The sequence below is a fragment of the Neovison vison genome, chromosome 4 (genome assembly GCF_020171115.1).
Source record: "Neovison vison isolate M4711 chromosome 4, ASM_NN_V1, whole genome shotgun sequence".
Taxonomy (NCBI): Eukaryota; Metazoa; Chordata; class Mammalia; order Carnivora; family Mustelidae; genus Neogale; species Neogale vison.
The window spans coordinates 6,252,335-6,274,043 of NC_058094.1; the positions used below are offsets into that span (position 1 = coordinate 6,252,335).

Here is a 21,709-nt window from a genome sequence, read left to right on the forward strand (position 1 = left end):
CTTCGCGAAAGTGACGTTAAAGAGACAGACAACGTGCAAAATGTCAAGTGGCCCAGACGAAACAGAGGCCTCACTTATTTGATTATTATGATAATGCTGCCAGTTGTAATAATCCTTGCCACAGAACAGATGCTGGCTATTCAATAAAAATTGAATAATGTAGCATGATTTTCTGACATTGCTGCCCCCGCTTAATGGAAACAGCACGTACGAACACAAACATACACCATTATGTAGGTCTGTCAGAGAAATTACGGCAAGTGTGGAAAATTGAGCAGCACATTAAGGTCAATGTTGGGCCTTAAAGGATCAGAGAGGTGTGAGACAACACGGGGTCTGGAATGCTCCCTACCACTGCCCCTATGTGAAGAACGCTCAAGTGAGAAGATCAGGAATCTTGGTAAGAATACTCCCCAGACTCCTCAGGCCCAGAGCTCTTGGCTACTGCGGGACACATGCTACATTATAACATATTTTCAGGGCTTTGGTGAGGGCTGCTGGAGGGGAAGTCATTCCTCCAGGAAAGTATGAGTCTAAGTGGACACACTCTAAAATACATACAGACCATAGGTATGGTCTGTGAAGAAATGCTAAAAGAGAAGCTAAGAATGAACTTACTCACAGAGCACTCTGAAAATGCAGGAGCATAAGAGGAGAATGGGGTAGAAATACAGAACTAGAGAGTATAATTTTTCTATCATTTTAAATAGCAGAGCCCTGTATCAATCTTTTATAAAGCCCCCTTTTAGGGACTGATTGACATATGAAAAAAATAAGGTTCCCATCTTTAGAAGTTTTACTACATGTAAGTGGTAGGGAGGCATAGAAACCAATAGTTGGTTGATGTGATCACAGCTCTTGCAACACAAAGATAGCGCTCTGTGAACTCAGAAAAGGAGCCGCTCTTTCTGACTGACAGAGGCAGAGAAGTTTGAACAGTGCAATAAACAAACAAACAAACAAACAAACAAATAAATAAATAAATTTTACCCCTAAGTTGAATCCAAGATGAAGTCAGAGAAAGCGGGATCATTTTGAGTGTGAACCGACAGAGCCAGTGGAGGTAGGAGGTCACAGAGGGTTGCGCGGTGTAAGAGCATAAACTAAGGAGGCATGGCTGGCAACTGGACAAAGAAGAATCTTGGGCGAGAGGCAGGGCTACCTGTGGGCAGTGTGTGTGGGCATAAAAGGTGGCCTGCCCTGCTCAGGAGAGCGTGATGGGCCAGCGGGTGCTACAGAAACCAGGCTGGGTCCAGAGGGGAAGTGGAAGGACACAGAGTACTTTTAATACAGGACATTTCATTTTATAGAGTATATATTTTGAATAGGTTAACGTGTGAAAATATGAGGCTTTTTACAGATGACACAATTTTCATTATTTTTGGCAACAAAATCACACCCTGATGGAAATATCTCAAATCATCGCATACAATATGCTCTTTTTATTGAATGAGTTATTTTTTGGAGGAGGGATATTAATTGCTAAAATGACGTTTCCCCCTAAATGGATACAGATATAGAGGTACAGATACACAGATATATATCCTTATCTATACTGATCGTGATACTATATAAATATATTTGCTCATTTACTACTTAGCATAAATATCTATGTATCTGTAAGTGCATACAGATATATGCAGACATGTAGAGGCAGAGAAATAGAGAGATATGGATAAATCAATTGATCTATCTATCGATCTCTACACAGACGTAGATATATATTTTCTCAGTTCAGATGGTCCAAAGAAGCAGGACCAATAAGGGCTCTTTCCCCCTCTCTGATTTTTCACTTTGTAAGATTACGCTGGTCATAAAGTGCATGCAGGGAGCTCGGCCGGTGGGGGCGGGGCGGGTGGAAGGGATATCAGGCTATTGAGGTGACCCAGGGAGAATAAATGGTAGAATCTAGAATCTAAGGCAGGGTGGCCAAATGACTGCTGGAAGTTTTATGTAATGAGGAAGCATATTATGGCTGGTGGGGACCTCCTTTTGGTCAACCCTGTTGCTGCTTCAGCTGACAAGGTAACGGACCACTACCTAGGGGCTGTGCTGATGGTGGTAAGCACAATTTCCAAAGCTTCTCAGCACTTGGGAACTTTCTGCATCCCTCCACTAGGGGAGACTAGAACCCTGCCTACCAGGAGATGCCAGGTGCTTGGTAACTTCCCCACCTGGAATGGCCACTGGAATGGTACAACATTGGGCTCTGGCTAATGAAACAGCCCCAGGTTGAATGATATTTGATTGCTCTGATTCTGTTCTTCTGATGGCGTGCCCTTCACAGTGCGGTAAGCCTTACATGGCCTTACATGGGATGATTACGTGTAGGATCCCCTATCCAGCACACAGGATGAGGTCCCCACACCTGGCTGTATTTGCACTACTCTTCCTAAATGCTGATAGAACATCAGTCTCTCACCCTATGTGATTAGAGAACAGAAATGTCAGAGGGTTGTACACACTGCACATAGAACAAAAAATTGCTAGAGAGCCCCTAAGACTGCAAAATCTCCATCCATATTAAATGAAAATATTCCTATTTATGCAAACCCAGAGGTGGATTTAACCTGAACCCCATTGCCTCATCCCAAAGAGGTGAACTAAGCAGATACCTCTTGACAGTCTTTCTTACAATTGCAACAAAGCTTGGACATCAGCTTCTCAGGGTGACTTGCACTCTGAGTATTAAATATATAGTTGGACCATATAAAATAAAATTGTATTTATGTGGGTCAAAATAGTGCAGGGTTGGTTATATCATATGGCTATGCCTAATGCCATCTTTTTAGTGGTTTACCATATTTTGTCAAAACTGAAAAAAAAAACTAAAAATGCCCTTCCTTATTCCTGACATTCGGCTTAACTTGATAAATATCCAGTATTGGCTATGAACCAGGCATTGTGTATTTACTACAAACAGACCAAAAAAAAAAAAAAAGATAAGAGATAATCCTTGCTTCCAAGGGATTTGCAGTTCGATGGTGGAAACAGAGTTAAACAGATGGTCTCCAGACACTGAGATCTCAAAACGCAAGTGCCTGGGGCCAAGTGCAGGGAGACCGTGAGATGCTGTAGGAGTAGTTTACTGACAATGGCATCCAGAAGGTCTTCCTTGAGAGGCCAACAATGTAGCAGATTATTTTGGCTGTGAGTATCAATATACATGTGTAGTGGACATTTGCTTTTATTTTTTGGTGGGTTGGCAAATATGTTTGAATATTTTTGGTAGAATCCCTCATCATTTAAGTCTTGAGGGAAAAGAAATCTGTGATCTTCACTACAGAAGAAAAATAGGAGAAAATTGCTGCTCCCCTCCACAAAGGAAGAGCATGAGGGTCTGAACTTGACAGCCGGACGCATCATACCCAGGGCAACGAGGCAAGTCTGGACTCCACCTAGCAGTGAGTGGTGAGTGATGTCTACGTGGTGTCTGGGAGTGGCTGTGTTTTGGAGAAACAGTGACGATGGTGTCTCTCTCAGCTTCCGAAATGGACTTTTTGGGGGCGTGATCTCCTGGGCTGCCCTTCATGATCCCAAATTCCTCTCCTTCTTGCTGGTTTTGAGTAAGCTGATTTTCAGCCTTCCCAAAATTCTGTCAGCTACCAGAAATCTTTCTACTAAATTCCTTCGTGATGCCAAACTCCTCTGGTTCTTATTTGTTTGAATATCCTGCTCATCAGGTTTCCCATGATTCTGTCAGCAACCAGAAATCTTTCTTCTAAATAGCTTCTCTACTCAGGCAGAGTTGTTTTCTCTTGCTTGCAACCAAGAAACTTAATGATACAAGCCATTTGTTAAATGTAATCAGAATGTGGCAACCAGTGTGCCAAGGCCTTTACAGGGTTGTTTTTGGTTGTTTGTTTGTTTTTACATTTAGTTCTCACAAATAACACTGTAAAGTGTGTTTGTCCCCACTAGGTGGGAAGAAATTTGAAATCGAGAAGGTATACTTAGAAATTACAGTTCTAGTCTCTGGAGCTGGGCCACCTTACAGAACAGGGAGTAACCAGAACTTCTCTGGTTGTGCTTTCGTTACCTAAAAATAGAAATAAAAATAGCATTCATCTGAAAGGGGATTGGAGAACATGAATTGTTCGTGTGTATAAAACACTCAGATCAGTTTCTTGCAGTAACTTCCTGGTCGAGGTTAACTATCAGCACTTCTGAGTAATTTGGCTCAGTTCTTAGAGCTGGTGAGTGTCAGAACTGGCATCAAAATACTAATCTTTGTGAATCTACATGATGGTCTCTTTCCATGAAAATGTGTCAAAAATGAACAAGTCTCACACCCCAAAAAACACGTCCCTGAGCACATCTTTCTCCTCCTTGGAGTTCAAGTTTAGGTGAAAGTCTTATGCTTCTGCTTTTCTGATTTATTCACATATATGACAAGAACAGGAATAATTGGATAAAATAATGGAAATTGTAACAAAATACTAAAAGTAGCAGGTCACATGCATTCGCTTCTGTGTATCAGGATACAGCAGAAAGGTGTCCGTTGAATATTTACAATAACACTCAGAGGAAAGCGTGCTTTCCTGGGAGGCTTGATGGGGCTGGTGACTAGCACTCTTCTGTTTTGATGAAATTCTAATCAAAATGAATAAAGAAGACTGTGGAGATCAAAATATATCTTGATGTTAATAAATCTGATGTTAAAAATAAGCTTTTTTCTGCATCACAGTGGACTTTCCTGCTCTGAACTCCTAAGAGCTTAACTCTCAACTCAGCCAAAGATGCTTCTCCAGGGGCCCCAGTTTCTGTCTTGGAATTTACCACCCTGGGGAGGGTTAAAATGGTGGTATCTTTTTGTTTCACACTCAACACATATTTATTGACCATCTAGAGGTGAGTGCTGACAAAGACACACAGTGGGAAGCTATGGCAGGAGTGGGAGCCGGCCCCTTTGTGTAGGATGCACAGATGGTTTGGATGAATGCTGAGTAAACCGTGTACCTGTGCTATGTCCGTAAGTCTCGAAATAGACCCTGTGTCCAAGTCAGATTATTCTACTTGTTAAAACTGATTCAAGGGGCACGTAGGTGGCTCCGTGGGTTAAGCCTCTGTCTTCGGCTCAGGCCATGGTCTCAGATTCCTGGGATCGAGCCCCGAATCCGGCTTTCTGTTCAGTGGGGAGACTGCTTCTCCACTCTCTCTGCCTGCCTCTCTGCCTACTTGTGATCTCTCCCTTAGTCTGTCAAATAAATAAATAAAATCTAAGAAAGAAAGAAAGAAAGAAAGAAAGAAAGAAAGAAAGAAAGAAAGAGAAAAAAGAAAAACTGGTTCAAGAAGCGGGTATCCTACGTGGGAGGCAGAGGACGTTGTGTCCGTGCCTGAGGAGAACTTGGAAAATGATGGTTGACCAATCTTTGTATTGTTTTTATGTGTTCTTTGCCATTAAACCCAGATAAAAAAGAAGCAGGCTGGGTGACCTCAAGAAGGTAACATGCATCTCATGGTGGGCAGAAAACCCTTCCCTCTTGATCTATGTATTTGTTAGCAAGATGACTGTCATCAGGAGAGAGGAAGAGGCACGGGGAAGAGCAAGGGAGCAGATGCTTGCTGCTGCCATCCTAGCCCACTTTCCGGGGATCAGATCAACTCCTGACCACACCACTTTTCACAGATGAGACAGCACTGCTGTCCAGAGCTGACTCTCTCCCTGCCCCTCTTACCCCCTACCTTTAGTTCTTCTTTAATCCAGACAAAGCTGAATTGGTGAGGCCAGAAGAATTCGATTCAGAGGAAGCTTGCAACTCTTCTTGGATTTCAAGGCCCAGGTGCCAATCCAGCCTCTGGAAGTCTGCATGAAGGTCTCCAGCATCCATTCCTCCATGTTACCACAATCCTTTGATTTCCACCTTGTTACCATTTCTTGCATCCATAACTCCCTGCAGAACCCTGAAAGAAGGCAGGTAACCAATAAAATGTTGCCACAACAATGTTCTAGAACACAACAGACCAAACTCAGAGGCCTAAAACAAAACTTATTTATTGTTAATCATGTATTTGCTGGTCAGGTGCCTGCCTGGCTTCAGACTCAAGCCAGATCTACTCCACCTGTCTGCTCTCCTCCTTCCAGCAGCTACCCTGGCATGTGTGCTCATGTAGAGGGTAGAAATGCAAGAGAGCTGAGCAGAGACACTGGATTTTTCCTCATGCCTAGACTTGGAACTTTTGACCAAAATTCCATGCAAACTCAGCATCTGTGAGGTGGCCTCTAATCGGAAGAATTGCAAAGTCTCATGGCACAAAGCTAGGATATCGGAGCGTGTGAAGCATTAAAATAGTAAGACTCTACCAGAGGAGGGACTCAGGTATTACTAGTTGCCAAGGGTTGTCCCACTTAATCATGTCTGAACCTTACTCCTTTCCTAAGACTAGACACCATATAAATTTAAGTGCTGTCATTCTCAACTTGACAGAAAAGTGGGTGGATTAATAAACTATAATAGAACCTCAATTACCTCTTAATTACAGTTTCATTAAGGGTAGAAGTTGGGTTTTACTCATGATTGCAGCTTTAGTGTTTGACATATATATTTGTTGGGAAAATGAATTAAAAAACCAATTTACTAAAGAGTTTCAAACCTTTCCTAAGCAGCTTTCCTTTTAAAGTGGCTAATGAGCAACATTATTAGATAAAATTTAACAATATAATTTTTTCCAGCTAATACAGGTGCTAATTGATAATAAAATCAAGAAAGCCTCCAATGAGTTTGACTAGTATAAGATGGGATTTAAATAATGTATTAGCTGGATAACCAGAAACATCAGAAGTAGATTGTACAGTGTTAAATGAAAACTTTATAAAGGAAAATTAAACTCCTTTTGTTTTGTTGGCAAGGGGCCTGGAAACTATTAAAGGGACATTAATGCCATCAAAAATCCAAGTTTCTATTGTACTCAAAGTGCACTGTCTTTTCTTTTGCTGGTCACTGCTTAAACTTCTGTGGAAGATGGGAGATGGAGATCCCTTCTCAAGAAACGCCAATGTGGTGGGCAAGTAGGCTATGCCCATGAGAAACAAGTAGGAAAGTGAATGGGCTGTCATGTCATTGAGAGCAGCAATGGTGAGCAGTGTCCTTAAGAGCACAGAGTGGGGAGCAGGACCCCACCTAGATTTTACCAACTGTGGTTAGACTAAAGAGTAGGATATAATAGTAAATATTTGTCTGGACTGGGAGACAAAGTAAAAATGTATTATATGAAAATTCAAGTTTACCTTGAAAATTGAACCTCTGGGTTCTCCACCTAAAACATACTTCCCTTCCTGTGGTCTTCATCTCCTGGTGGGATTCCAGATATCAGAGGTACTTAGTCCTCCAAATGGAAATCTGGGAATTCTACTTGGCATTTCCTCTCCCCTGTACCTCATGACCAAGAAGTCCCATGACATTTTAAAAAATTCTCTTTACTGAATATTTTTACATATAATCTCTTTGTTTCATGATAAGCAGTTGCAACTTGGGTTCGAGCTGGAGGCTGTGCCTGCATGTGAGAATCAGAAGCGTCTTTCAAGGGAAGCAGGAGGGAAGTTATGGGAATTAGGAGCCTTCTGGGTGAGCGGAAAGGATGACAAAATAGTATATCATAAGGAGTGGCCTCATTCCAGCAAAGGAAAAGTAGTTTTTATGGCCATTCTGTCTTACCATGTATATTTGCATTTTCAGTTCTATCCCATAGTGGTCCAGACCCTTGTGTGGGGTCATAGAACAGGAAAGGTGTAGGGCTGCTGAGTATGCCTTACAAGCTGTTCACGTGGGCAGTTACCATCGTGAGATGAAGGGGTCTTAAGATTGCTTCCCTTTTCCCCTCAGTTCAACTAAACTTTACGCACCCTTCCTCCTGACTCAAGGCTCCTTACTCTTGCTTTTGAAGACTTAAAATTGTAAATGCTTTCCTGATTCTTGAGGCATAAGTCTTCTCTCTGCCTCTTGCCTATTTTACTACACTGAGTAAAGTCTTTCTCAAGAGCCTGGGAGCCACCCCTTTGAAATGCAATCATTGAAGGAGGTAGAGATCCTTTCTCGGTTTTCTGTGGGAGGATGAGAGCCTAAATCTGAGCGTCACAATTAGCAAACATAGATGGCTTGATCACATAGACCAACCTCTCCTGACATCTTCCAGTACCTACCCACCAGCTCACACCAGTATTTAAGACCCACCTGCTTTGCTTTTAGTGAGGCAGTGTTCAATCTCCTCCCAACCCCCGCCCCCATCCAACAGTCTTGAATAAAGTGTGCTTTGTTTAACTTGTCTGGTGCCATTTTTCTCTGACACAGGATACTGTTGGTGAGAAAATTGGTTCTTGGATAATCCCCTGAGCAGAAGCTATGCCTGACACAAAAGACGATGGATTGATTCTAGAGTGAAGTGGAGAGTGAACTCAGGGGTGAGAGAAGTATTATTTAGAGTCACTGTGTTGGGGGGACAAGTAGACACACATCTGAAAAAGAAGGAGATGTGCCAGAGGGACCTCAAGGTTGACACTGAGGTGTGGACCCACCCCACAGCAGCCAAGGAGCTCCTTTTATAAACAAGGTGCACGAGCTGCTTTGCTGCAGTAAGGACTGGTCTTGGCAGTGGAGAAAATGTACCACACAAAGCTGAGACTCCAACAAGTGTGGATTATGGGGGGTGAGCACTCAACCTAACAGAAGCTCATCATCTCCCAGCAAACTTTTCTCCTCCCCTGAGCCCTCAGTCAGCTGCTGCTTCCCAAGTAGAACCCTTAGGCATCTTAAAATGTTTTTCGCTCTCCTTTCCCCATCAATGACTCCTTATCATTTCCCAATCCAGCCTCAGTGGGAGGCCAATCAAACTCCTTCTCTTCAAATTATGCTTCTCGAGCTAAGAGACACATGGATCAAAAGGAAACTTCAAGCTCATAATTCCAAAGGTTTCAGTTCACCTATGTGTTAAGGGTTCCCTTCTTTTCCAAAGCAAACTTAGAGGTAGAGGATGTCCCCCCTCTCCCGCACCCCCCCCATCTAGCATCCTTCCTGTCTCTGAAAATGGGGAAGGAATTTGACCTTTTTCAACTTTTCCCTTTTGGAACAGTGGACTGTTGTATCTGGGCTCTGGACACAGTACTTTGCATATCACATAATTTATCCCTCCAGCCAGCCTGGGGAGAAAAATCTTCTCATGTTCTGAAAGGATGAAATTCAGACTCGAGAGGAGCAACTTGTCAGGGATCACAGAAATTATGAGAAGCTGAGTCAGGACTGAAAACCAGGCATTCCAGATTCCAAAGCCGGCACAATCACCAAAACCCAGGACTTTTTCCAGGGTAATTACTGCTTAATATATGCAGCCTTTTGCTGGACCTCCTCCTTCTGCCTCCCCAGGGATGGCTGGGATCATTAGGATGCTACACATTTAGCTTCTGGTGACTTGTTACTCATTTGAGTGTCGTGCATTTGTCAGCAGTTCAAGTTAACTCGCTCTTTCTAGTAAAATCCTTTCTAGCAAAATTCTTTCCCCTTGAAAAAATTCAATAAAAACTGAAAAGCAGGGGAGCAAGATTAGAAAGGCTGAAAAAGGAAACTAGATAACCAAAGAACAGTCCCCCAAAGCCCGTATTTCTCTCTCATCAGAGATTTTGTGAAAGGACCAGATTGGCAGGAATGAAAAGGAAAATCCCTTTTTATTAAGCTCACCTGTATAGTATTATCTCTTCAGAGGTGTTTATGAAAACATTCACACACAGTAAAACTTGCCTTTTATAGAATTTTTATTTTTATTGAATAAGCCCATTTTTATTGAATTTCTTCAGCTCTCCATCAAATTTTAAAATCCCTGCCTATTACTCTATCTATACATAAATCATACCTCATGTCCATCAGACTCCAGCATAGAGGCAATTCCCTCCAGCTCCTGGTTATTTGATACAGAGCTGTGTATCATGCTAGGGGGCACAGACGTCTCAGCCTCCAAATCACCAGGGATGCATGGCAATTGCTTCTTTTCATTTCCTGGGCAGGGTGTATGTGTGTGTGTGTGGGAGGGGTGTTGTAAAATGAACTAGGATGCAGAGGAAGAAATAAAAGTCCACTTATTATCATAGGCCCTTAATTATTCAGGCAGCCAACATCCATTCTAAATTTAAGCACTATCTCAGTTATGCTCTGTCCAAGTTCAAAGTCTTCCCTGGGCTTCTGTGTCAATGACCCATCCATACCCCACAGGGACAGGAGTCAGCTAATGTAAGACAAACATGTAGGGTCGCAGAGAGTCAAATGTGACTGAGCTGAGGCACCTCAGTGGGTGAGGAGCTGAGAGTTGAAGACAGCCCTGGCTTTCATTCACAGGGACTAAATCAGATTTTGTTTGGAAGGGCTCTGATGGTAGACCATGGGCTGTTAGATTTCAAAATTTTGCATATTTAAAAAATGCTAAATTATTTCCCCCCCAGACCTACCATCCCTCTATGTCTGTTAATTCATCCATTCCTTCATAATTCATGGGTTCAGGAAACCAGTCTTTCAGTCACTTGGTCCACAAAAGTACAGTTAAGCATCACTGATATGCCAGTGCAGTGTAGATAGAGGGAGTAATGGTGGATGAGAGACCCAGTTCTTGATCTGGTGTACTTATATTCCAGTGAAGAACACATTTAAGAAACAAATTTGACATAAAACCAGGAATTCAGCACATGCACATTATACAGAAAGTCATAGGTAGTACAAAAACAAAACAAAACAAAACAAAAAAACTTTCAAATCTTTTAAGTTCAAAAACATAATCCCATCCTTTGGATATACAAGTCCTACATGGTTGAGGTTGCATACAGCATATGGATTTGTTAGTTTTTGATGCAGAGGAATGTCAGGGTCTGAATAGTGCACTGCACAACTCATTGGTACCATGTGTTGAGCCATCCGAGAGGTGAACTGGCCCCATGGGTAGAGCTGGATAAATCATTAAAATACAGGACCTGTGTCCTCTATCACCTAAATGGTCTCTGAAGGTCCATTCTCCATCGTTTTCTAAATATCCTGATCTACTCTCATCATGTCCAGGGGAACAGACAATAGTCCCTTGCCTGGGTGGCTCAGTTGGTTAAATGTCTGCCTTCAACTCAGATCCTTATCCCAGGGTCCTGAGACTAAGCCCCATGTTGGACTCCCTGCTCAGTGGGAAGCCTGCTTCTCCCTCTCCCTCTGCCCTTACCCAACTTGTGTTTTCTCTCTCTCATGCACATTTTCTTTCTCAAATAAATAAAATCTTAAAAAAAATAAAGACATATATATATATATATACATATATATGTACATATGTACATATATATGTATATATATATATATATACACATACATACATACATATACACACATACCCATTTCTGGGTATATATATATATATATATATATATATACCCAGAAATGTATTCACTCAGAAAGGTGGTTTCTGAGCTTAGAAAGCATGGTTTAGAGGCATTTACTTTGCCAGGTGGGACCAGGATTTGTCCAGTTGAACACGATGTTGAGTGTAGAGGTCATGGGTAACTTGGTTAATACAAAGGTATTGTCTGTCTTAAGACAGGAACCATTCTTAAAGTCTTCCGAAGAACTTGGTAAAATATTCTCTCAATATCATTGTTATGACTCAACAATTACCAAGGAAAGTAAAGGGTAGACCCATTTACCGAGTACCAATGTTCTCTACGAAATAGCACATACAGTATCTCATGCAGTACATACAACATCTCTTCACAAGGAAATTATTATCCACATTTTATAAACATCTTCACCCAAACTCAAGAGGCCAAAGGAGTAAGTCATTCACCTAAACAGTCAAGTGGAAAAGCTGGAATTTGAATTTAAACTGCGTTTATCCCAAAGCCTGTGTTGTTTTCTTGCCATATGATCCCTGCCTATTTTTACTTAGCACCTACTATGTTCACAGTAGCTTAGATAGAACATCTCACTGATGTTTTAATTTTAATTTTACTCTTGAAATAAAAAGATGTTAGAAATATAAGAAGCCTACATTTTATGGAAGTAAATTTCAAAGAGGTTAACAAATGTGTCCAGGTCATAGCACTGTCAGATGGCAGAACTAAAACTTGAATTCCTCTCAGAGTTACAGGGAAGAGTAGCGGAGGTGGTGCATGGAAACACATCTTGTTAGCCAGATCCATAGCAGGAACTCAAAAACTAGCCACTCTTGTTGTTGTTGTAAGAGTTTCTACTTAAGCTATGTTAGATTTATCTAGTCCTTTGAAATGACTACTTTATTCACCCTGCTTGGTTATTTCCTTCTTCTCTTTTTTTCTGTGTCCAACCTCGTGGCACCTGCAGCTGGAAGAACTGTGACCTATTAAATGTAGTGCGGACATCTCCAAGTGCAGGGTGTAGCACTGAATAGCGAGAAGGAAGCAGGCTTTGGGGTCAGATGTATCTGAATGAGGCATCGTGATTCCGTTCACCAGCTGTCTCGTCTTCAGAAAGCCTTGGACTTCTCTGGGTCATAGCAGATGTAAAGTGGGAATTTGTACCTATCCCACAACGTTGTTGAGAGTTTTAAATCCCAAAGTACCTGCTTAAAATTTGATGTCAAGTGGGCAGCTAATGTGTATTATTCTGCTCTCAGCCTCATTCTTACCTGAATAGCAGGAGTACAAACACACAGGCAGTGCAGAAGCCACTGGAACCCTTGGTGACCTGAACTTATTATTTCCAGCTCTCCTTTGGAGCACATGGTACAGCATTGTTCCTTCCTGTCTCTGGAAGTTAACCTTGACCATATGAGTGATGGTGGCCTATCAGTTATAAGTGGAAGTTTTACCCCTCATTTACCGCATTCCCTTCCTTCGGTAGCAGAGTCTCTGACAGCACACCCTCGATCCTGCCTACCTCAGGGTCCCTCCGTGAGCTGGGCTGATGTGAAATATGAGCAAGGACAAGGCTATTGTTTGATGAGCAACTGAGATTTTGTTTAACCATGGCATACCTCAAATATCCTGGTCAATCAGGTAAAGTCTACCTTGACCTTTCCTTCTGTTTTATTTTTCCCCAAAAAAGGCTGGTTTTAACTATTCTTTTCTGTTTTCTGAGAGGCCCAAAGGAGCTTGGAAGCAATCCGATCATGTAAGTGAATGATTTATCACTCCCGTTTGGCCCTAGCAAGGATTTGCCCTGTACCATTCATCTCTCAAGATATAATTGGACTTAAAATTAAAACTACATTACCTTCCAATTCATTGAAAGGAAACTCGTGGTTTTGACTTAAACAGCAGTTTCAAGCAAGGTATCTATTAGGAGACTGAAAAATTGTTCTAGCCTGTTATCCTAGGAGCCAGCATGGGAAATGAATTGTTTTCTAAATTGTGTCCAATTGATCCTGAGGTCCTAAGGACAAACATCAGGACTGGACATAGCAGAGATTGAGCTCTGTGGCCCTCGTCATCTTAGCCCAGGCTGCTCCATGTGAATTCATTGTATTTCTGTGTTTCATCACAAGGTGTTGTTTGTAAAAAAAAACTTTCATTGCTAATGTGAGCTTCCTGCAAATGGCATGAAAAAGAGTTTGTGATCCAAGAATGTGGGAACAGACTGAAGTCAGAGCAGGCTTCAGAGGGACCCTGACAGATGAGCATGGTAGTAAGTCAGGACCCCTCCTGGTCTCTATTTCAAGCTCGTCTTGGTCACTAACTGAGTCTAGACCTAATGTCAAAGCAGACTCTACTCTGAGTAGAACAACTACCATCAGCTGCTTCAGAGGTTGGAAGCCAAGATGTAGACATCTTGCTACTCAAAGTATGAGCATGAGCTGTAGATGTGCCTTTGGAGTTATCTGGGAAGGAAGTGTGGACATGGAGTTCAGAGTATGAAAGATTGACACCCAATGAGAGAAGGATAGGGAGCCTCCAGAATGAAATACCATATGGGGCAATGTCTATGTCAACCCAGTGGGAGTCCAGGACAAAGAATGCTAGCAGAGGACTCTCATTGTGGGTAGAAGTGCCAGACCCTTGGACCAACACCATCCGTGGTCATTGGCAGGAGGAGGGATGTTCTACGAAGACCCTCCCTCCAGTTTAACAGCGGGGGTGGACCCTGAAAAGCTAACACGAGGTTGCCATTTCTTTACACCCTTCACAGCTGGGCAGGGAGTCCTTTCTTGAAGGAGAATCTGTGTCACACACCACTGATTCTGCCACAGGGATGCAACAGCCTTAGCATCACCTGGGAACATTTTGGAAATGCTGTATTGTGAGCCCTCGTGGAGACCCACTGCACCAGGATCTGAAGTTGAACAAGGTATCCAGGTGGTTTGTTTTCTACCTCAGGGTATGAGAAACAAAGAATTAGATTTGAGGAGCCCAAGGAGGGAGATCAAGTCCTGTGGCTGGTTGGAGAAACAGAGTTCCTGGAAATCTTGCCAAACTGAGACCTCATTAAACATTGCTTACAAATTTTAGACTGCATGAGAAGCACTGGAGGAGGTTGCTGAAAGTGTACGTTCTAGACGTCAGCCCCATACCTACTGAGTTAGCACATCAGGGGTGGACCCAGAGGTCTGCATTTCAGCAATGGCCAGGTCACTTGAAGTAATTAATCCACTATTCATTCCTTGACAAATGATTGGAGATCTTATGATTAGAGCTCTGCACCCAGGCTTGGGGCACACAGATAGCTATGGGACTTTCAAAAAATTAATGTTATTTTTTTGTGCTTTGTTATTTTCAAGTGTAAAAATAGTCCCAAATGGTTGTGGTGAGGATTAAATGATACAACATTCATTTTTACATTTTCTCCTATTAAAGAATAAAACAAAGATCTAAAAACAGAGTTGAGTTTATTTTTCAGCCAAGGGAGAAAGGGTCATTCAAGAAACAAGTTTCATCAAGTCTCTAGGGGGTTGAAAGTAGAGCACCAGACAGAGACTCAAACGAGGGAGTGAATTCTCTATGGGGAAGGATTCTGGGAGTGGACTTCTGGCAGTTGAGGGGTGAAGAAATGTCAGGGATGGCCCTGAGACTGGGCATTGTTTTACATCACAAAAGTGGAGGCAGGGTCCACAGGGCATCCAAGGAGAATGGCGTGGCTCAGAGCTTTGTAGGGACACATTTAGATGCACATGTCTGGCCCCCCGCCTTTCAGTGATCTTTACAGTCTCCGGTGAGCACTTACCCAGGCAGTCCTGTGTGAGGTGTCAGTAGAGCTGGAGAAACAGCTGAGTGCCTGCTCTCAGGAGCTCGCTGCTGTGGGGGAAGTGATGGATGGAAGTAAGTGTGGACCATTCTAAGCCAGTGACAATAGGTCAGTTGAGGCATTGCAAGCAGAGGTGAAGCGAACACACTATAAGCCAGACCCTTCTCCCTGAAAGACGGCTCAAACTCTTTTTAGCTAAGTGAGCACAGGCAAGTGGATTGACTTCTTTGTCAAAGCACCCTCACCTGCAAAATGGAAATAATAGCAAGTCTATCTCATAGGTCTTTTATGACTATTACAGGAGCAAATCTCGATAAATCGCTCAGAATAGAACGTGGCATATGGTAAGCACTCCATAAATAGTTGTTATGCTAACAACTGTCCATTCATTCAGTGGCATATAATTCATCCACTCTCGACTCCACTTCAGGAAGATTACAGGTTAAGTGAGTACATAGATGTAATACCAAATGAAGCGTAGGACAAGTCTGGATACAAAATTGCAAATATTAAGTGTTCAGAAAGTGTTAACTATTATTACTACTTAAATCAGACCGGAGAAGTTGTTTCTGACAGGTACGTAATAGGAACTCTTTAAATGCCAATTTCTCTTCCTTGGTTTTCAGCATTAATTTTTCTGGCTATCTATACCTTGCATTTAACACTCCTGCAATACCAGATGACTTTCGTTTCCAGCATAAACCCTCTGCTGCCTGTTCCTCCCATGCCTTTGCTCATAATCTTCTGTTGCCTCAGCGCTTCTCCTGCTCCTTTGTCTGGAAGCTGACCCTCTCCTGACTGTTCAGGCTGGCTGAGAGTATCCTTCGGCAAACCTTTACACAGCTGTCCTTGGAGGTCCCCATCACACGTGGAAACTCTCTCTTCTATGACACTCACCACACAATATTGTCATGGATTCTCTGCAAGAAAATCTATGTCCACCCAGAGACGATAATCTCTCTAGAGCAGAAAAATAATTTTGCGACCTTTGTAGATCCAGGGACTGATGTTGGATGGGCATCCCATAGTTTCTGATCTAGAAATGTTGAACAGGTGCATGAATCCTAACTTCAGAGCAACTGACCTCTCACTCTCACAAACTCACTCTTTTCATCTTTTTTCCCAAGCTAATTTTTCACCCTAGATTGCTGTCCTTTTTCCCATCTTCCCTTTTCATTCAGAAAACAACCATTCCTTAGAAATTCAGTCCACAGTCTATCTCCCCATGAAGTGAGGCCCAGGAGTCAAGCAGAGAGTAATTAAAATCTGGCATGGCATGTTCTTGCCAAGTACACTTAAACAAAGGTTCTCCAACTTTTCTCTTCTTAGTTTTCCTAAGTGCGGAAAAATAAAAACTGAAAGAAAGAAAAGGGGAAGGGAAAAAAAAAGAAAAAAAGATAAACCTGTTTCATGTAAGGAATAAAAATATTTTAAAGTGTAAATGTACCAAGAGTACAATGGTCAGCACAAGGTAGGTGTTTAAGCAGCAATTGGAATCCACCTCCAAAATGATTAATCTACTGCAAATTCCCATAGCAATAGCACAGCACTATTCTTCCCCCTAATCTCCATGTGCACATTTCTCTGCATAGCTCACAATTATCTCAAATTTAACATGTCCAAAACTACACTCATCATCATTATTCCAAACCAGCTTCCCCCAACCCGCTAATGCGCTAATCATTCTCCCGGCTGCTCAGACTTGACAACTAGGATTTGCTCAACCCTTCCTCTCTATTGACCAAAGCCCTTAGTTGCAGATAACAGGGACAGAACAGGGTGCGGGGAGTCTGTGGGAATGTTCTGCCCCAGGGAGGAGTATTTATCACTGAGATCATTTAAAATTCCTGGCAAGTGGTGATAATAAAAGGCCAACTAATATTTTGTTAATTTTATTATTGATTTACAATTCTCTGCAAAGAATGTACACTCTTGTTGCCTAAACCTGGGGCAGGTTACTCCCACATCTCCATGCATGAGAGGTGTGCTGTTGTTAAGGGATGTTTGATAGATCGCAAGGGTTCAAAAAACCCCATGACCACCGGCATGTATCGCAACTGAGCTTCCAAGAGCAGGACCATCAGCTGGTTTGTAAACAGACTATTATTGCCAAAACCCTAGTGTAGAGCTCCTTTGCTATAGTAGGAAAGTGAGTGATGCCACACTACCTCGACCCCCAGAGACCTTCTGTGTCAGACCAGGTATGCTATCATGTCGGAGCAATCTGTGCCCAGTTCCCAGTCCATATACTCTTGGAGCTCACAGAGCTCACTTCCAGACGGAAGCCTCCTGGAGAAGATGAAAGTAGGACCACCTAAGTCTCATGCCTGGACACAAGTAGTTCGTGGCGCTGAGGAAAACCCCCTCCTCACACACACACACAAGCAGTTGCAGCCTTGCATGGGTTAACTCTGTGTTCACTGAAACTTGTGCACAAATCAGAAACATGGCTTCACGTCATATAGTTCCCTGATCACCACATGGGAATGCATAAGTTGAGGGCATGGCTCTGAAATGTGTGAGTTTCCATTAACACAGCACCCTGCAAAAGTGTGTGTATGGATACATGGGGAGCACAGGTTTCTCAAGGCTGGCTGCTGAACCATGAAAGGGGGTTCATAGATTTAAACATTTGCAAATCATGGATTTCTACCAAATCCTCCCAACCCTCTTCTTCCAGTTATTTCGCACATCCTGTCAATCTTACCTCACATTCCTTGCTTTCTGTCCCCCTACCCAGGACCAGGCCCAGGATCCACTGGATCCGCAGTAACTTTGTGTCTCATCTTCTTGCCTTCAGCACCTGCCTCCCTGCTTCCAGAGTAAATTTCCAACCACGCGATTGCGATTATGTCATGCTCTCCATGAAATGCCTCCAAATCCCCCGCATTATCTGGATAATGGCCTGTTGGTGACAAGTGGTCTTAATTTAAGCATATCTCACTTGGTCCAAAACAGGAGGGGTGTTTATTGTAAGCATTACTGAGTAACGCAGTAAACAAAAAGATTTGCTGAATAATTAAACCTCAAAAGGTGGAGAATATTGTGGTTTAAGGATCTCAAGTTCTGGAAAAACGGAGCTGGACCGCCTTAAAATCTGCACGTGTGTACGGATTGGACTTAGTGCTTTCTCAATCCGTCCTCCAGTCCACCCTGCTGAGAAAGACTGGCTTCCTCCCCAGGCTGAGTGTACCTGATCCCCAGAAGCACCTGAAACACAGCTCCAGAAGCATAAAGAAGGGGACTTTTCTTTCATTTCTTTAATTATAATTACAAAAATCCCAGGAAATAATAATAGCAACCTTATATAGCACTATTTAAATGATGATACTGTTTTGAGGTTTTTTTTCTTTTTTTTTCTTTTTTTAATTTTTTTTTTATTTTTTTTTTCCAATTTATTTATTTTCAGAAAAACAGTATTCATTATTTTTTCACCACACCCAGTGCTCCATGCAAGCTGTGCCCTCTATAATACCCACCACCTGGTACTCCAACCTCCCACCCCCCCGCCACTTCAAACCCCTCAGATTGTTTTTCAGAGTCCATAGTCTCTCATGGTTCATCTCCCCTTCCAATTTACCCAAAAGCACATACCCTCCCCAATGCAACATGGGGGCTTAAGTGGGTAGGAGAAGAATCCATGAAACAAGATGGGATAGGGAGGGAGACAAACCATAAGGAGATTTTTTTTCTTTTTACCTTAAGTTGTTAGCTTTCATTTACAGAATAATGAGTAAAACATTACTCATGTAATGCATATTACAGTCTTAGAAGATAGATAATATTATCCTCGTTTTATTGGTGGGGAAACTGAGGTATAGAGAGGTTACATGACTTGTTCAAATTGCTAACAACTGGGCTCTTCTATTCCCAATCACCATGACACCTGTCCCTGGTCACCTTACTGGACTATTTTGCGAGGGCATTAATGGGCCGGATTTAGGTCACATGTGGCCCTATCTCCTAAATCAGTGATGACAGATATTATTAAGATTTAGATCCTGGGTGGCTGAGTTGGTTAAGCATTCAACTCTTGATTTCAGCTTAGGTCATGGTCTCAGGGTCATGAGATCAGGCCCTGCATCAGACTCCATGCTCAGTAGGGAGTCTGCTTGAAATTCTCTCCCTCTGCCACTCCCACACTCTCTTTCCCTCCCTCTTTCCAATAATAAATGAATAAATCTTATTTAAAAAATATTTAGAGCACATGCGGGCCAAATAAGAAGAAACATTTCCTTAAGGAAGCTGGAAGAAGAGAAAGTTCCTGGGCCAAAAACCAGAAGGTGTCCATTGTAAGTTCCATATGCTTAATGAATTCTCCAAGGCTGGAACCTGTCTCTCTCTCCCTTCCTCCCATTGCTCCCTCCAGCACCCCCTGTCATGGCCTCCTTGCAGCCAAGCCTCGGTCCTGGACATTCACAAGGTCCTCCTTCCAAGATGCCATTGTCCCACCTTTATACCCAGAAGACCCCTCTTTTCTTCAACAACCACAATTAAATGGCCTTTTGCTGTTAAGTTTCTGGTGGCTTCGTGGGTGTATCACGCAAGTTTGGTACTATGGTCTTCTTGCAGCTTTCACACCTAACCCAATCAAGCAATTGCCTGATTCTTCCACTGGACTGTGTGCCCCTACTCAGAAGGACCCATCTTTGCACCCCTGCCATGCAACCATATCACGTAGTTGAATACAGGGATGAAAAGAAGATGGAAGGAATAGCAGCTACTCAGTCACGTCCCGTTTTAGTCATCAACATATTCTTGACCTCTCAGGGTTGCTGAAAACATAGGTGCTGTGAACATACTAGATTCCATACCACTGTGCTGACTTTATCTAAATTAGGTAGTTTTATTAAAGTTTTATTAAATCTTGTCTATAGTCAGCAACTTATCAATAGGGAAAATGAACCTCATAGAAACTAAGAAAGTTGTCCAAGGACATAGACCTTGTAGATCATAGATGTAGAACTGAATCCAGACCTAGACTCCAAAAAATATATATATTTTTCCATAATATTGCAATTTACATAAGAAGAGTCATAAGTTTTCTCTAAGGAGAAGTGAAATTTAAGGACCCAAAATCAATCACAAGCACTTTGAGTATATCCAACAGAGATATAATATGACCACCTACTTTAGCAAGTAATTGTATTGATTAACCGATTGATAATCAAGAAACCACACAGCAAACCCATTAACTGGGAGATGAAAGCACAAAGGAGGGCCTGGTGTTTCCAGAAATGTTGCTATTGATTAGGTTATTGTCAGCCTGGACTCAGAAATGTATGAACTGTATGTGTGAATGGAGTCACCATGTTCTAAACGATAATGGCTATCAAGCCACTCAAACCCTGGGATGTGATTGTAACACTGCTAATCTTCAGCTGCTGTGTCGTTCTGTCTCTAAAAAATCATCTGGATCCCAGCGTCCAGTCTTTTTGTTTTCACTTCTTTGGGAGTTCTGTCTCCTTATAGTTTCAAATGGGCTTTAATCAATTTCTTTTTGTTTCTTCCACCATGTTTCTTCAGCAAAGGAATGCACCCCACAAGGAACGGCCGCTAATGAACCTGCTGTGAACCAGACAAAATCCAAGATGGGCACTGTTTTACATAGCTTTTGTTTATTTATTGCTAAGACACTGAAAACACTTGCTAAGGATGGGGAGTCCAGGTGTAAACATAAGAAAGCCTACTTCTAAAATTGCCGTGATAGAAAATTTTCAAAGTTTAATAGACATAAAAGCATAACTAGCAAAATTCAGGGGAAAATCTTCCATAAATTAACAGAAGCAAAAAACATCTGGTTGCAACAGCTTCCACCCTTGAATAGAAAATCTTACGAAGCCTTGATCAACAAGACTTAAGAGGGACCTTCCATGTTCAGGGGTGAGATGTAATGCATCTATGCGTCTGCACCCAGTCAATGCTGGGAGGTGTTCCTGGGAATCAGCAGGCATGAGGATATCATCTACTGGATTTGGCATAGGGGCAACCTCGACAAGTGTGTGTTCCGACAACATGCAGAGTTCTTCAGTTTAGTGATACTGGAGGAGCAGGATCACCCAGGATGGGGTATTGGTGAGTATGAGCTGGAAACAACATAACTCTGGCCTATTGAAGCAGGGAAGGTACACATTGGAGGAAACTAAAGTATCTCATGTATTTCTGAAAGGTTCAGAAACCTGGACTTGAACAAAGTCTCCCTTCTGTGTCCCCAGACTCTCATCCTGATGGCTCACAACTGTCCTAGTTGTGAGACAGTCTAAAGCTCTAGGAACTCTGTCAAATCCAAGTGAGGCTGGAGAATGGTCACCCTACTGTCACAGAAGAACTGTGAAGACACTACTGCATAGGTTCGTGGAAACAGAGATTACGGTCTGCACCTTCCTTAATGCTGGGTATAAGATCTACTCTAATCATTCTAGGAAATGGATGTGGTCACAGCCGTTGCTGTCATCACTGGAATTAGGGTGGCAGAGTCCCTATTTCCTGATATTCTTAGCTCCTGATCAACTGGGCACACCATCAGTAAGGGAAAATACAAA

At 42.4% G+C, this 21,709-nt stretch overlaps 1 long non-coding RNA gene across 1 annotated transcript; it reads left to right on the top strand.

Annotated features, from left to right (window-relative positions):
- The first annotated feature begins 2,995 nt into the window (after positions 1-2,995).
- On the top strand, positions 2,996-21,049 carry LOC122905511. The gene is made up of 3 exons (XR_006384339.1): positions 2,996-3,150; positions 3,287-3,411; positions 20,694-21,049. It is a non-coding gene; the product is annotated as an uncharacterized LOC122905511 (long non-coding RNA).
- Positions 21,050-21,709: the final 660 nt, after the last annotated feature.